General features: G+C 43.5%; 1 protein-coding gene across 3 annotated transcripts in view; it reads right to left on the reverse strand.

Annotated features, from left to right (window-relative positions):
- STMN4 (stathmin 4) overlaps positions 1–14,452 on the reverse strand; it is a 44,201-nt gene that overhangs the window by 14,577 nt on the left and 15,172 nt on the right. For 2 of the 3 annotated variants that reach the window (XM_081943123.1, XM_081943121.1), the window contains exon 1: positions 3,973–4,052. The exons of the other annotated variant lie outside the window; for it this stretch is intronic. The gene's annotated coding sequence lies outside the window, so the exon portion shown is untranslated. Of the gene's footprint in view, positions 1–3,972; positions 4,053–14,452 lie in introns of those variants that run through there. 3 annotated transcript variants of the gene reach the window in all.

Below are 14,452 nucleotides of genomic sequence, written 5' to 3' on the forward strand. Positions count from 1 at the left end.
AGTGTTGGAACATCCACAACTTCTGGAGGCAAGCTGTTCCACTGATTAATTGTTCTAACTGTCAGGAAATTTCTCCTTAGTTCTAAGTTCCTTCTCTCCTTGATTAGTTTCCACCCATTGCTTCTTGTCTTACCCTCAGGTGCTTTGGAGACTAGCTTGGCTCCCTCTTCTTTGAGGCAGACCCTGAGATATCGGAGCACTGCTATCATGTCTCTCCTAGTCCTTCTTTTCATTAACCTACTAGACATAGCCTATTCCTGCAACTGTTCTTTATATATTTTAGCCTCCAATCCCCTAATACAACACCAAAAGTCCTCTTGTTAAATCTTAAGCCTCTAGAATTTGACTGGGGATTCCTCCTGGTGAAAAAAGTGGAGTTTGCCCGCAACCTCAGAAAAATTCCTCCTGCTCCACTTGGAAGACATGTTCTTCATTCAAAACTTCATTCCTCTGTCCCCACCTCCTTCTGCCTATCTAGTAGCCTCAAAAAGCTCTTCTCCCTTCATGTAAAGGAAATCTCTGTTTCTACAAATGGGGTTGTCACAGCAGCCCCCTTCCTTTTCATCCAAGACCTATTAGCAGACATTATTCAGTCCCCAAGATCCACGGCTCTCCTTTCCTTTGTTAGGAGATCATGCGCTCAGCGTTTTCACTGGCAGTTTTGAGGACTGGCTGCGATCTGCCCACAGCCTCTCTTCACCGCTATCGCTTTATTGCTAAGATCCCCCTGCTTTGGTTCCTGGGAAAGCGCTTGGCTCAAGAAGCCGGCTTGGGAGGTGTGGGGCTGGCTGGGAGGCAAGCCCTAGGCGTTTGAAAGGCTGCTGTCTTTCCAATGGCTCCACCAGGCATGCTGTGTGGTGCTTGGTCGGTAAGGGAGGGAGGGAGGGAGGGAGGGAGGCGGAAGCCACAGCCCTGTTACTGTATAATGTGGGATGAGCTCACAGCAGCTGAAAGCAGGCAGGGAAGGAGGAGAAAGAGGAGAGCATGATAAGGACCTGACACTGCAGCCTTGTCCGAAAAGGACGAGCTGGAGAACTTACAGACATTTTGCCTCTGTACAAAATGGGCTTGTTTCATTAACGATCGGACACCTTTCACTCTCCTGAAACTAAGTGCTCATATATTTCCAAACACACAGACATAACCGAGAAGGACCCTGCTCTCTCCGCTGTGCCATTTTTAATGTCAAGTGAAAGCCTATATATTTCTTCCCTTTCGTGATCTTTTAAATTTCTTTCTCTTTTTTAACCCAACAACCTTCATTCGTACCTTTTAGATCTTTGCACCGCTGTTCCCTTCACTTAAATGTTTCCCTTTACTTTGTCTTTATTTTGATTTTGCTCTGTGCCTTTTGATTTATCTTTGACTTTATTCTTTTATTTGGTGGCTGTACGAACCTTCTCAAAGAGCAGTGGTGGCTGGATGACAGGGTTAGGTAATAAAGAAGAGAATCGATTTCCACGGAAAAAAACATTTAAAAAAAAATTAAAGAGAAAACAGCTGTTGCTCCTCCTTCAGTAACTATTCCATCCCACACCCATTTGAGATAAATGCCATGGAAGTGGGAGAGGCCTCTCAGCCTTCATCTCCAGATGTGGGAGGGAAAGAGAGAGAGAGAAAAACCTACATGCTACTTCCTATTTTTCTAAAAATATAAAATAAAATCCACCATTACTAATATAGACCACAGGTTTATCACACAGGTATGAATGTCTGCTTTCTCTCCTTTAAACATTTCCGTTTCTATTTTTACCAATAATTTGGCACCTCTCCCTTTTTCAAGGCAAGACTCTGCCCACCCCGACGAATAATTGCAGTTTTTGTTCGGCATTTGAAGAACTGACATGGGGAGGGGGGGAGAAAAGATGGAGGGCTGGCTTTTCTTCAGATGCCACCAATGAAATCTAAAGTAAGGAAGCAGTGAGGGAAGGAAGATGGCTCTTCTGCTATGAGGTTACCTCTGGCAAAGACATTATCCGCAAATATAAAGGAAAGGAGAAGAGAGCCAAGGGTTGGTGCTGTTGAACATGCTTCAACACTTACCTCATGCCACAGAAGTCTGATTTTACTGCTTTTACCTACATGGGAGGAATTTCAGTGCAGGTAGGAAAGATTACATTTGCTTTCCACCTGCATTTGATAACATGTGACTTGCTGGGAAACCTATAACCAATCAAAGCATCCCATGTGTGCACTTGTCATTTCCAATCATTCTTTTCTGCCCTGGAGCTATTTGGAAAGCCCTCTGCACATGATCCCAGGATCTTTATCACTGTAATGCTTCACATTTGCCAAGGTTGTCTGGTGATGATTAAAACAGAGTCCTCAGGAAGAAAAAAACCCTGACGCTTGACGATATGAAGCCCTGATGCCCCTTCATCTTTTAGCCTAAATCAGAGCACCTTCAGGATACGAAAAGCGTAAAGTAGAAGTGGGCTGATTAGTGAAATCTGGGGTGGAAAAGGGGATCATACCATGAATTGGGAAAGTTCCAGCCAGAAAAGGAGTCAAAAGGCTTTAGTCTGTTGATGTCTATAGGCACTCGGAGATACTTTTTGGGATTGGGGGCAGTAGGCGGAGAGAAAAAACTAAATCTGGAGAACAATTGCTACAGAAAGATTCAGCCAATGGATATTACCATTTAGCCTAAGGAAACCAGGGTTTGGTGCTGTGTATGAATGTAATCATTACACAAGTCACAGAAAGAGAATTTCCAAATTAACAGAGCTAACTTTGCACCGATTATAAAAGACTATGAAAACTCCATAATTTTCCCTTTGGGGGAAAAAAATCTGCTAGCTAGCTTCTCTGCCAACAAAACCAGATTTGTCCATTCCTGTTTTAAGCATCTATTTCTTTTTACAGACACAAAGAAGTCCAAATGCTTTTCTCTTTCAGGGGGGCGGGGTGATAATTAATCTTGGATTTTCTGGGTAAGGACAGGCTTAGAAAACTACTAAAGCAACCCTCCCCTTGACCACAGGAAATGTATGCAGCCATTCCTCGGGTTTCTGAGGTTTCAGCAATGAGGTTTCAGCCCAGCTTGAAGAAAAGAAACTTTCTATCAACAAAGAAATTATGAAGAGAGAAAGGCGGGGATGTTTCGGGGACCTGAATGCCACATCCAATTAACTTGACTATTCTTTCCTGCCCTCTGAAAGCATTGTGCAGCCTTGCCCATTGTTATTTTGTCTGGATCAGGGTGAGTACATTGCAAATTTGCAAGAGAAGAAACAGCTGCAAAGAGGAAGAAATGTTCTGTAACTATTCACTGCCCCCCCCCCCCCACACACACATAAACACACACAAAAGTGCCTCCATCCATCCAGAGCAAAAATGGCTAGATGTAAAAGATCTCCAAAGCAACCCTATTTGTCCCTCTGACAATACCCATGTTTTTCTTTTGAGGAAAACTTGTGGCACTTAAGATATAACCTCCCAGAGAATGGGGGCATTGTCTCAGAATGAACTCTATTTCATGAAAGCTGCTGTCATATAAATGTTTGTCTTTAAGGTATCACCAGACTTTACTTGTTATGGGGGAGAAAAAAAGAAAATAAATCTGTTTTGATGACATATTCAGTGTCAGCACAGAAAGAAGAAGAAAAAAGTACTAAATAGTCAAGAGTTGGAAGAATGAGGTCACCGATAAAAGGAAAGCAAGATGCAGAGACAGAATGTGTTTATGAAAGTAGTAAAACAGATATTAATATGCAAAGATATGCAAAGAGGCAATTGGAGATCTGAATGGGATGGAAAGACCAGAAGAAACCAGAGTCTTAAGTGCTGGTTTCCAAAAGCCAAGAGTAATATTCATGGATCCTGTCTATACCTATCCCCCTATTGGCATTCCTCATTTTGAAAGCCCAGCTCTCAAGACAGCATTTCTACACTTGGTAGAAATTTATTCTTTCCTCCATCTGCCCAGCACCAGTTCCCGATGGGACCCTTTCTTAATCCTACTGCACTTACCTCTTTTTAAGTCCAATGCTTGGTTCAGCCGCTCCCAGCTTCTCGTGTGCTTCTGTTAAGGGAGTGTTGCTAAAAGATCCACTTAGCATCCACCAAGCTGCCAAGTTCACACCATGACATCATCTCTGAGGCAGCTGATTGGCTAAGGTATGAAGTAGCTGATTGGGCAGCATCTTCTTGGGAAGAAGGAACTGCCTGAGTAATCTCTTGATGAGCCAGGTGGGTTGAGGATGATGTCACACAAAAGATGTGATTTTCTTCAGATGAAGAAGGAAACGCAGTAGCCCCTGCTTCAAAAGGATGCATCATAGGAAATCTAAGCCACCCACACCACGGCTGTCAAGACAAGCCCCCATCCTCTATGGCAACCTAGCTATTGTTATCCAAGCTAAATACAAGGGAGGGGGAGTGAAGCTTGGACCAGAAATTTGCATTTCTACATCTGTATCCAGGAAGAATCTCTACAAAATCAAGACTGTTTGGATGTTTGGAGAAAAAAAATGAATTTTATTTTACAATTTAGGGAGAAGTTGGCTGAAGTGGGAGTGGAGATTTTTTTTTAATGCATTTAATGACTGAGTTCACCCCAGTTGCTATATTAAACTAAAATGGGCTTGGATAATTAATTACTCAGCATCTTGTGGGAAATCCATCCTTTGTCTTAGCAAGTTGCATGAGCCAAACCAAATCAGCCATAATAAATTAACCTGAGTTTGGCTTTTAATTTTTTGTGTAAACCCACCCAGCCGTAGTATGTAAGATTACATGTATTGCAGTTACATGCTATGGAGGATGAGAGCATGGGAAATTCTGGGTGAAGGACATCTCAGTAACCACAACTCTACAGCAGATCTATTTTAAGAGGATTTGTCAGAATTGCTACATACAGTATATGAGCTTCTGTAGCATGATTTGCATACCTGCTAAATACGGTTATTTATTTTTCATATATCAATTTATATGACTACCCAACTCATCAATGTGACTCCGGACAGCTAACAGGAATTAAAACATAATAAAAATACACAGTATACGAAAGAAATAAAAAATACTGTTCCAGAAAGTTAGCACAAAATGAGTCCTGAACCTATCATTCACCGAAAGTGTGGACTCAATTACTGTCCTGGTCCCCCTGCCAGGGAAAACAACTAAGTCCCCAAGGTTTTTCAAAAGGTGAGCCGAGTCAGGACCAGGTGAACCTCAGGTGATATGGTGCTCTGGACAGCAGGAACAGCTACAGCCCTCCTGGGTCCCATTAGATGACACTCACTAATAGATGAGACTCAGTGTATGCCCCTCCTGCCCAGTTTAATGGGAAGAGAAGCCATGGGAGTAAGGTGGTCCCTCAGATACACTGGTGTCATGCTATGTAAGGCTTTAAAGGTATCAATCAGTCTGTTAAGGCTCCGACGAATGAATCCAAGCAAATCAGAATTCTGAGACTTGAATCCACCTCAAAGAACTTCTTTGTTGATTACATCGTATTGGCACAGATTGAAGGAAAACCAACTCTAAATAATTCCCGTGGTTTCAGTATACAGTAATTAAAATAGGAAATAACCCCATCCACAGGTGTCACAGGTCACATTGACCAATTAGGTTATTTGGCAGGCTCCCCAGTCACTCCTTCCCCGACCTTATTTGTTGACAGTGGAGATGACCTTGGTTCCCATGAGAAAGCTCTTTGCTTTGTCTTGGGCCAGTCACTTTCTCTCAGCCCTAAGAAGGAGGCAATGCCTAACCATTTCTGAAAAAAATGGCCAAGAAAATTGTAGGGACTTGTCCAAGCAGTCTCCAAGAACTGGGTCTAATTGAACAAAAGAAATTTATTTCGAACAATTTTGTTTTGACTTTTGAAATGAAACCTATCAGAAATTCCAGCCATCTCTAGTCAGTGATTCAGAGATTCTCTGTGAGATCTGTGAAAACTTTTGTAGGATTTGGACAGAAAGGTAGGCTGTTTAAATTCCAATTCCTCTTTGACCTCACTCATTTTTCCCCTTCTTAGTTTACAAGGTCAAGATTGCCTTCCAGAATAATTGGCATGTTCATGTTCAAAGGCAGAGGACCAGATTAAAAGCATAGAAGAGGATTACTTCCTTTCACGCTCTATTTAACTTCTCAAAAGTATTTAAAGGGCTGTTACTGGAAATCAAACAATCAGCTAGATGGATCTAATCATCTAGCAAAGTTCATGCAGTCTTTAGCTACCATAGCTACCCCTACTTTACACACAAGGATATGGTATGCATCCCTTCCACACACGCACACACACACCAGGTCTTTATACAATACATAACACCAAATGGGGAATCATTCTTTTTTTAAATTTCTCTTAGAGCAGCTGCACTGCCAATAGATCTGTCTGTTCATCAAAACATTTCTGACAATTAAGAACATTTTGTAAAGTTGTTCTGATATCAGCCTGTATTGAAAAGCTACACTGAAGATCATCATCCCTTGGCATGATTAACACTGACAGGATGTAGGCAAATGCTCAGGTTTAGACTCCCACTTAAGCACTTGGTTCACAAACAAATTGAAAGCTTGAGTTAAGCACAATTGTTCTGTTCACATTCCCTGCTATGTCAAAAGAAATCAACCACACTCTGGCTTAATGTTATAATCTAATTCACAAAAAGTACACAAGTTGCCCAATTCCATTTTAGCCAATTCTAAAATGCTCTGCAAGCCGAGCTGGAACATCTGTGCTTAATTGTAACTCTACTAATCATCATTTCTTTTTCTTCTTTTCAGTCTTAAGCGGCGTGGAAATTTGTCCCATGATCTACAGGAGCCAGGAAAAGCAAGACAGAGTTATTGCAACTCATTATGAGTGCTCCAACTCAGATCAGAGGGCTTAATGGTTAAAATGTTGAATAAATCTGGGGAGATCCAAGGTCAAATCCCCACTCAATGATAGGTAGTCCTCGATTTATGATTACAATTGAGCTCAGAATTTCTGTTGCTAAGTGAGACGTTTGTGAGGTTTTCCCCCATTTTACGACCTTTCTTGCCACAGTTGTTAAGTGAATCACTTCAGTTGATAAGTTAGTAACCTGGTTGCTAAGTGAATGTGACTTCTTCATTGACTTTTCTTGTCAGAAGGTCGCAAAAGGGGATCACATGACCCTGGGACACAGCAACGGTCATATAGATGAATCTGTTGCCAAGCGCCTGAATTTTGATCACATGATCATGGGGATGCTGCAAAGATCATTACCGTGAAAAACGGTCATAAGTCACATTTTTCAGTGCCCTTGTAACTTTTAAACGGTCATTAAACAAATTGTTGTAAGTCGAGGACTACCTGTATAGTGCTTGCTGGATGACTTTGGGCTGATCTCTCTGTCCAGTCAAGCCTACTTCACAGGACACCTTTGTTGTGATGCATGGCAGGGGTGGGTTGTGCCGGCATTGCTGCCGATTCAGTGCCTCAAAATTTTGCTACGCACGCGGGCACATTTGCAAATAAAAAGTTCTGCGCATGCGCAAAAACTAACAAATGGGGGGGGGGGAATTTCCACTGAAAATTGTTCTGCACATGCGCAGAACCGAAAAACAAGATGGCGGCCCCATAGGAGAACTGGTTCGGGGGCGTGGCAGGTGCGTGGCGACCCAGGTCGCCAAGTTACTCCCGGTTCGGCTAAACCAGTCCGAACCTGTAGGAACCCACCTCTGATGCATTGTAGCTTCAGTGGATATCACCTTTAGCTCCTTCAGTGCTGTCAGCTGACCATTAATAAATCTATATAAAAGGCAATATTTGTTGAAAGGGAAGATCTTATTCATCCAGTTGTAAGGATTTTAACCTAGAAATTCCACTTTGAATGGCTCCCCATTTGAATGTCATTTTATAAAATAGTCAAATCTCTTTCAGGAGCATATGATCAGCCACATGACATCACTTTAAGCCATGCTTTTTTAAGGATGTTTTACTGAATGCATCAAAACTGCCTGGGCTTAGCTAAGTCAGAGCTAAACAGCCCTAAGCAGACTGTACGTGTACTGTAATGTGTGAATCCAGCCTCTCTTGACATTGTACATTATATAACTCAATAGCCCTACTACTACAGCAAGAAACTAGACATTAGGAACAGAAGTCCTTTCCCTTAATAGATTATCTTCTTTTCACAAATGTTCTGCCAAAAGATCCAGATTGTGTAACTGTCATTGATGTATCATGGCAGCTAAAAGCTGAGAAGAAGAGGAAGAAGAGGATAAGAAAAAGATGAAAAACCAGCCTTAGAAAATTTGGAGGTTGAGCTGCATCTCCCAGCCTGTCAGCCACTGTCAAAACCTTCTATACCCGTGATGGCGAACCTATGGCATGTGTGCCACTGGTGGCACTTGGAGCCATTTCTGAAGGCACGTGAGGTGTTGCCCTGTCAGCTCCAGCACACATGCACACGCTGGCCAGCTGATTTTCAGCCTTGAGTTTGCCCATTTTTCGCCCTCCGGAGGCTTCAGGAGGCTTCCCTAAAACCTCCAGAGAGTGAAAAACCGCCCAACGCGCGAATCAGAAATTCAGGAATGGACTTCAGGTTTGTGCACTGGGCTGTTTTTCGCTCTCTGGAGGTTTCAGGGAAGCCTCCTGAAGCCTCTGGAGGGAGGAAAATGGCCCAAGGGGCAACCCGGAAGTCTGTTCTCAAACTTCCAGTTTGCGTGTTGGGCTGTTTTTCTCCCCCCTCGGGCTCCTAGAAAGCCTCTGGAGCCTGGGGAGGGTGAAAAGCGGACCTACTGGGCCCACCTGAAGTCAGAAAATGGACTGTTTCCAGTTTCTGGAGGGCCTCCAGGGGGTGGGGGGAGGCCATTATTGCCCTCCACAGGCTCCAAGAAAGCCGTGCGCGCATGTACAGGGCAGTGTGGAGGGGTCACACGCGCATGCACAGTGGGCATGGTGTGGGGGGATTACATTTTGGGGGTGGGCACACACACGCATGCTCACTGTCCTATACAGAATCCTTATTATGTTGCCTTTCTTTTAAAACCTTCTGTTTTCCACCCATCTTTTGCTGTGCTTTTCCTGATGGAGAAAAGCCGATAGGAAGGAAATAATGGAATACTGCCAAGATCTTTTGGCTTATAACTTTTCAGACCTTTCCTTGTATGTACTGAACCACAACATTCAGATGCCCTGGCAATATCTTTGTCTTTGTGGTAGTCCCATAATTGCCTCAACTCTATCCCACAAATAAGACGTAAGTCATCCTTAAGCACACCTGTGTTAAAATAGCATTTCTCCTCTTACTCTAACAGTCAAGGCAGTCTTGAGAAGGGTAAAATTTGTTAAATAGATACAATAGAGACAGAATAGGAATCAATGGCAGGAAGGACCATTTTTATGCCAATCCAGTTATCTGCCAACACAAAATTGATCAACTCACCAATGGAAAAAGCCTCCATTGAAAAACCCTCTTAGATTCTTATTATTATTATTTTTGCAACTGATTGATATAGAATCATATGCTTTCTTTAGGATACTGAGCAGCAAATCATTTTTTTATACCTCGTGTCAGGGTTCCAAATGGCATCCAAAAGTAAATCAGAGTCGAAGGCAAAGTATTGCTCAAAGTTCCAATTTATTAAGAGAGTCATGTTGGCACATCTGGGAAAAGTTGAAAGTTCATGATCTTGCCCCCGCACCCACAAGTCCATCACCTGGTCCAATCTTCCACTGTCATGCTGGCAGTTCCACCCATCCAGTTCTGGTCAGATGCAAAGGTGCGGAGACAAAGGATGACCTTGGCTTTCTAGAAAGAACTTTGTTATGGCTACATAGCATCTAACTACGTACAATCCCCCCTCCCATTTTCCCACAATAGAAAATGTATAGTAGAATAATAGAAAGTATGGCAGGCCAAACATCCAAAAGAAAAGATGGCTGCAGGTCTGACACCTTGGTTGCTTTCAAAGAGAATTAACAACTGATCTAGAATGAGATGCTAGGGTATTTTCAGGATCTGGCAAACTGTAAATGCAGTGTTGAAGATACAGCACTGATTACATCATTTCTTGCTGGAAGGAATTAAAAGAGTTTGGAGGAGGGTGCCTTTAAAATGAGAAACGACCCAATGCCACTATCATATGACTCACTACCGGTATTATGCAAACATTAGCTGTTGAGATCATCTCAGTGTCTCTTCCTCACCTTCAATAAGAGAGAGATGGGTGCTTTTCTGTATGGCTCCCAAGACAATGGGATTTCCTGTGCAAAGCCTTTTGTCCAAAGATATTTTGCTGGCTTGTTGTGAAAAGTCAAGGCCTTCATATTGGATTAGAGTATTGATTTATATGGTTGTTTTTTTCAAATTACGGCATCAAACAAATTTACATTTTTAAAACAAGGGTTAAAGCATGAACAATAAATTCAGATAACAAAATGACACCTTTCAACGAACATTTATTGCAACTAACCACATGTTGCCTACTATCTTTCAGCCCCCATCTTAAAATTTCTCAATTTTTTTCCTCTTTTGTCAGTATTTTACCAACATTTTACTTTTTGCTGCCAAAACCTTTGTTCCTAGTTTTCAGATCCATTTTCATCGCATCATATAATTTATCTGTAAAACATTTGGATGTTCCAGCAATAAATTGAAACTACATACAGAAGAACACAAATGTTTGCATCCCCAACCAACTCCCCACTATCGTTGCCACAATAATTATTTCTACATTGATCCATAAACTAAAGAATCAAAGACAGTTTTGCCTTACCTCCTCCTTCATGTTGTGCATTCAACTAAGCATATTTTGCTTTTTTTTAATTAAAATTTTACATATCATATGCATATGATTGTTAAATGATTATACCCTGTACTTTACTCTGGGAGGTCGGGGGGAGGGAGGGATGGAGGAGGGGTAGGGTTGGGGGGAGAGGGAGGGAAGGCAGAAAACAATCGTAAAGCATATTTTGCTTTTATTGTCTTGTATTAACAACTGTACCTTCAAATCAATATTTGTACCAAATAATATCATGAAGGAGGAATGTTTATATTATTTTTTCATTTTTCATGATGGCACATGAACTATACAGCTACTTTAGTTCTCTCTGTTCTGCCATTCTTTTAATACTGTTTTTTATGAGATAGTTATTATTTTACTCCTTTATATCCCCCTAGTTATTCTCATCAATGAGCTTCATTTTGTTTCATTTTATTGTTTTCATTTTCCTTCATCCCATTTTTTAGAATTAGCTTCACCCTAGGAAACTAATCTCTTAAAAACCTTGAATTTTTAAAGGAGAAACGGTTTGAACAAATCCCAGGAAAACCTCAAAACAACTACTATAAGAGAGACAAGTAAATACCGACTGTGGGTTGAATCTCAGTACCGTGTTTCCCCGAAAATACGCCAGGGTCTTATATTTCTTTGACCCACGAAATATGGCCTTGGGCTTATTAAAGGGGAGGGCTTATTATTTTTGGGTTGCCGGGCGGCTGCTCCCTTGTGACTGGGTTCCCGAAGAGCCGGGCACAGCCTCAGGGTCGAATGGCTGTGTTGCGCTGTCGCAGCAGCAATGCAGCAGCCATGAGGTGACCAAGCTTATGAGCAGCCGCCCGGCAACCCCCCTTTCCAGCCGTGTATAGTGCCGCTGACCGACCTAGCAGTACCCGGAAGGCACCAAGCAACGCGAGCGCCTATTCGCCGCCCTCCGCCTCCCGCGGCTCGGTGCCTTCGGAATGCCCCTAGGTGAGTGAATGGGGCTCTGCATGGCTGGAGAGGGGAGTTGCGCAGCGGCTTTTCCGCTCCCCGCTCGCGTGAAGGGCATCTGCGCTGCTGGCGCCGTCCACCGCTTGGGTTTTTTTTTCAAAGCACGGAGGATGCCGCTCTGGAAGTACGCTCTATGGTTGTGGGCTGCAGATTGTACAACCATAGAGCGTACTTCCAGAGCGGCATCCATCCTCCGTGCTTTGAAAAAAAAAACCAAGCGGCGGACGGCGCCAGCAGCGCAGATGCCCTTCGCGCGAGCGGGGAGCGGAAAAGCCGCTGCGCAACTCCCCTCTCCAGCCATGCAGAGCCCCATTCACTCACCTCATCTGAATCTTAAAGCCATTGACAAAAAAAATATGATGCTATATACAACCTTTTAAGTCACTCTTCTGACTGCTGGAGAACTGAAAGGCTATTTTTATAGCTGGGGAAGGGGCAATTTATTGCTCCTTGAGGAAACTAAAGGAAGCACAGATCACAATAAAACACACTTACTGCATCCTGTCTGATGTTTCATCTAATTTCTCTACGACCAACTCAGCTCAAACTTCTTATTAGAAACAACATTAGCCACTGATGCCGATAGTCAGCCAGTCTCGCTTTGTGGCAGTTGCTAGGAGCACTAGTCTCCGTAGAGACTCAGAAACAACGGAATGGCTTCCTAAATTCATTAACTGCAAAATTTTAATTAGATTCAAAACTTCAATTATCCTGCTCCTGCTACTTAAAATATCTGGAGTCCTTTTAAACCATACCCGAAACATGTTTCTTGTGACTATCTAGCATAAAGTTAAAAGTTTGGCTATCTAACATAAAACAAAGGTGCTGTGCCAAAATCTCTTATTCAAACACAACTACCGGTACTTTCCAAAATATCAACTAGAAGATAATCTAACCTTGAACACAGATATCCGTGACTTGCTCAAGGACCATTTAACTCTCTCAGCTCCAGGGTCCTCCCCAAAGAAACCTTGCAAAGTTGCCCAGCTACCAAAGGAATACTTCAAGAGTAAGGTCTGACTCTAGGGCTCATCTCCGTTTCTTGACTGAGTGAGCTAAGGTTGTGTGAAGACATTTTCCGTGGTCATGTGGCCAGTTCATGGCTATACTCCAAAGGCGCATGGAACACTGTTACCTTCCCACCTAAGGGGTACCTATTCATTTACATGCATTTGTGCTTGGTCCGCAAGCCAAGATAACGCCAGACGCCAAGTTGCAGTCAAACCTTTATTAACAAGCTACGTAAAACTATGAATGAACAACAAGGGCTGTCTGACAGCCATTTGTAGAACCGCCGCCAGATGGTCGGCCAATCCAAGGGCTACGCTCAACGCGCCTGTCTCCAGGCGCGCTGGAACCAATCAGTGCAGCCCGAGTGAGTTCAACTCAGCCCAGGTCGTAAGCCCGAGGACTTAACAATTTGCATGCTTTCAAATTGCATGGGGGGCAGGAATGGGAGCTCACCCCATTGCGCAGCACTCAGGACTCGAACCCGGGTTGTCAGCTTTCCAGATGACAAGCTCAGCATCTTTAACTGCTGAGCCATCGCACATCCAATCTTTCATGAGTAGATGACCTAATACAAGTTCTATTACTGTAAACTCTGATGATGAATTGCTTACGAAATTCCTATCTGCCAACATTCACACTTGTAACTCTACCTCATTCTTCTCCTACTTTGCCTGATCATGCATCCACACTGGACTACAGAAGTCACTGACCCACAAAATCAAATTTCCTCTGCAAAAATGAAAAGAATATTAGCTGCTACTCCAACAGATGCTTTGGGCCACAGTTCAGCAGCAATTCAGCTGGTGATGCTTCTTTATACCCAGGGGTGGGCTTCAAAAATTTCAGCAACGGTTCTCCGTCTGGTTGCTGGGTGGGCGTGGCCATGGTGGGCGTGGCCTAGTTGGCATCCTGCACCATGGCGGGGGGGGTGGGGTCGTTTTCCCCTGGCTCCGGAGGTTTCCTCGAGCCTCTGGGAGGGCGAAAAATGTTTCCCCTAGCCTCCGGAGGCCCTCCGGAGGCTGGAAATGAGCCCATTTCCAGCCTTCTGGAACTTCCGGGAGGCCCATTTTCCCCCCTCCGCGAGCCTCCACACAGGCCCTACACTTACCTCGTATCCAAAACGGGCTGCTTGGAGACTCCTGGGAGGGGCAGGGTGGGAGGGAAAGAGTGGGAGGGGAGGGGGGAGGGGAGGGGCCAGCCAGGGGTGGGATTTGGAGGTTCTCCTAACCAGCCATAACATTAGCTACGGGTTCTCCCGAACCTGGGCGAACCTGTAGCAGCCCACCCCTGTTTATACCTCAAGAAGTCCATTCCCAGCTCAAGTATATCAACATGAGATATAACTCAAATAAAATTTCCTGAGGCCTAAATAATCCACCTTTTGTCAGATCCTCTCAACCAGTTCCTGATCTCACTCTATAGATAGTCCTCAATTTACGACTTAGCAATTTTTTGAAAGTTACGATGCACCTCCCTGGGTGTACTTAAGGCCCACTTTCTAAGTTCTAAAGGCTGCCCCAACTCCCCCCCAATCCCCAAAGGTCACATGACTGCATAGCAGATGCTAGGAAACCAGCCCATATTCATGCCTGTTTGCAGAATCCCATGGTCATGTGACTGTGTTTTATGATGGTTCTCCGAAAACCAACGTTTACTTCTCGGTTTTGGCAAAACTGGCTTATAGAGAACCACTGGTTTGCTTTAAGGACTGCAGTAAAACAGGTTTGGTCGCATGGTTGACCCATTATGATTA

Source organism: Natrix helvetica (genome assembly GCF_964273705.1).
Source record: "Natrix helvetica genome assembly, chromosome: 2".
In the NCBI taxonomy this organism is placed as follows: Eukaryota; Metazoa; Chordata; class Lepidosauria; order Squamata; family Natricidae; genus Natrix; species Natrix helvetica.